The sequence below is a fragment of the Bison bison genome, unplaced genomic scaffold, assembly GCF_000754665.1.
Source record: "Bison bison bison isolate TAMUID 2011002044 unplaced genomic scaffold, Bison_UMD1.0 scf7180017864385, whole genome shotgun sequence".
NCBI lineage: Eukaryota > Metazoa > Chordata > Mammalia > Artiodactyla > Bovidae > Bison > Bison bison.
Window position 1 is genome coordinate 3,412,190 of NW_011494957.1, and position 2,779 is coordinate 3,414,968.

The 2,779-nt window shown below is 41.8% G+C and overlaps 1 protein-coding gene across 1 annotated transcript in view; it reads left to right on the plus strand.

Annotated features, from left to right (window-relative positions):
- The window catches only part of TMA16 (translation machinery associated 16 homolog (S. cerevisiae)), a 31,976-nt gene that overhangs the window by 940 nt on the left and 28,257 nt on the right, over nt 1-2,779 (plus strand). The gene's annotated exons all lie outside the window — the stretch shown is intronic.

The following is a 2,779-nucleotide window of genomic DNA, read 5'->3' on the forward strand; positions in this document are numbered from 1 at the left end:
CCCCCGCCCTCGGTGATGCGTGAGTCTCCGCCTGTTCGCTCCTCAGCTGGTGGGGGCGGGGGCGCAGAGGACGCGGCTGAACTGAGAGCTGCTGGCACGGCGCGGGCGGCTGGCCTCCGGTCCTCTCCCCGCCTTCCCGCCAGTGACCACTCCCACCCCAGACCCCGCCTCCGCGCCTCTAGCGAAAGAGAGCCTATATAGCACATTTAAGTATAAAGGTCAATTGTATAAGGAATTCTCGAGTATTACTTACTATAAGAAATCCCCGTTCTCCTCCTTGAATCTGTATCTCCAGGAGCCACTTAGAGGTAACTAGTATCTAAATTCTGCTTGCTTGTCTTTATACTTACAGCTTGTTTGTATGCCAGAGCTGCTCTTTCTTGGCTTTTTCGCTTCTGTTCTTGAGAATAATTCTTGAATACGAACATGCTGCTGCTGCTAAGTCGCTTCAGTCGTGTCCGACTCTGTGCGACCCCATAGACGGCAGCCCATCAGGCTCCCCAGTCCCTGGGATTCTCCAGGCAAGAACACTGGAGTGGGTTGCCATTTCCTTCTCCAATGCGTGAAAGTGAAAAGTGAAAGTGAAGTCGCTCAGTCGTGTCCGACTTTTCGCTATCCCATGGACTGCAGCCCACCAGGCTCCTCCATCCATGGGATTTTCCAGGCCAAGAGTACTGGAGTGGGGTGCCATTGCCTTCTCCGAACATGGTTTTTAAATATTTATTTTTCAGTTAGTTTCTAACGAAAACAACGACATAGAAAGTTTATAGTGTGGCAAAAAGTTATCTGGTCATTATCATTATCAAGTCATTAAAAAGTTATCAAACCAGATAACCAAAAAGTTATCTGGTCTGATATCTGGTTATTATCATCATTAAAAGTTATCTGGTCAGTTATCAAGGCAGTATCATTACTCCCTTTTTATTTTCTTTTTCTCCTTTTCATTGTATTTTCATTTTTCACGTCAGTTTTTGCTTCAGGCTATACACGTTTGTGTAAATTCAGTCTTTTTTACGTATCAGTATGTGCGATTGCCAGCTCTTCATAATTTTCTAGCCTAACTACTGTTAGTAGTTGGATTGTGTGTTTGTGATTGGGGGTGTTCATTGACATTTGATTGTAGTTGTCCTTGACTGTCAGAACTTCACTTTTGTCAGGCTGTACAGTAGGAGTATGTTGCCTTATGAGTCAAGGAATATAAATCTGTTCTCATTGGCACGTTTCCTGGCCTGTCATTTTTCTGGTGCATCAGCAGTGTCTCTGTTGCATCCTGTCTTGAATTTAAACTCAGCTTGGAGCTGGAGGTTTTTCCATTTGCACATTTCTATCAGTTACTCTATAAACTTCTTTCCTATAGCTCAGAATGTGGGCAGTGGAGTCCTGGAGCATGTTTGGCACCTGTCTTTGCTAAATTATGGTCTTGATGAAGTTACTTAACCCCTCTAGAACTCAGTTATTCTGTTAAGTTGGAATAATCATAGTGTCTAACTAATAGAATTATGAAAATTAAATGTAAACAGCTTAGCCCAGTGTCTGGTGCTTAGTAAATGTTAGTTATTGCAATTACTTTAGTAATAGTAGAGGTACCTGATGGTCATTTGTATATATTCTTTGGAAAAGTGTCTATTCGTGTCCTTGCCCAGTTTTTAATTAGATTTTTGTTGTTGTTGTTATTGTATGAATTCCTTTTGTATTTTGGATACTAACTCCTTATCAGGTAGGTGATTTTGCCAATATTTTCTTCCAACTCCTGTAGGTTCCTTTTTATTTTGTTGACCATTTCTTTTGCTCTGCAGAAGCTTTTTCATTTGATGTAGTCCTGCTTGCTTATTTTTGGGTTTGTTGCTTATGCCTTTGGTTTCATACCCAAACAGTCATTGCTGAGGTCAATGTCAAGTAACTTTTCTCCCTATGTTTTCTACTAAGAATTTTACAGTCGAGGCCTTACATTTAAATCTTTCATCTATTTTGAGCAAATTTTTGCATGTGGTGTAAGGGAGCGGACCAGTTTCATTCTTTTGCATGTGAATGTCCAGTTTCCCAGAACCATTTATGGAAAAGACTGTCTTTCACCCACTGAGTCTTCTTGGCTCCCTTGTCAAGTATTAGTTGGCTCTATATGCCTGAGTTTGTTTCTGGACTCTCAATTCTGTTTCATTTGTCTTATGCCTGTAAATAAATATTAAAGAGACTACCTGCTAGTAAAAATTTGCTCCTGAAAGTTAGTAAAATTAAAGAAAAACATTAATGAAAATCTGCCTAGGATACTAACCTTTTTTGGAATAACGTTATATGTGTTAGGTGAGTGTATGCTCCTCGGTTTTTGTCTCGTCACAACAAAGATTTGGAGTGACGGACATTAAAGCCCCCTCGGCGTGTCACAGTTCTCAGGTCTTGGATAGACCGTGTTATAGCCCTCAGGTCTCGAACAGACCATGTTATAGCTCTTAGACAAATCAGTGTTGCAGCTCAGTGTTACAGCTCTATTTTATTTAGAAGATAGCAGGAAAATCCATCTTCGAGGCATGAGGGCATGTTGATCCAAAGACGCGAAGAGAAGAGTGCCCCAGCGTGCGGGAGAGAGAGAGAGAGAGAGAGAGAGTGCTTTGGCTCCTCTTTTTATATGTTTTTTTTCTCCCTGGGCCTGTCCTATATAAATTGGGCCAGCCAGGAGTGTTGTTTGTTTTAACTGCGGTCCTCACTCCGGTCCACTTTAGCAATATGTGAACCGTGAACTTCCTGATGTTCAAGCTGGTTTTAGAAAAGGCAGAGGAACCAG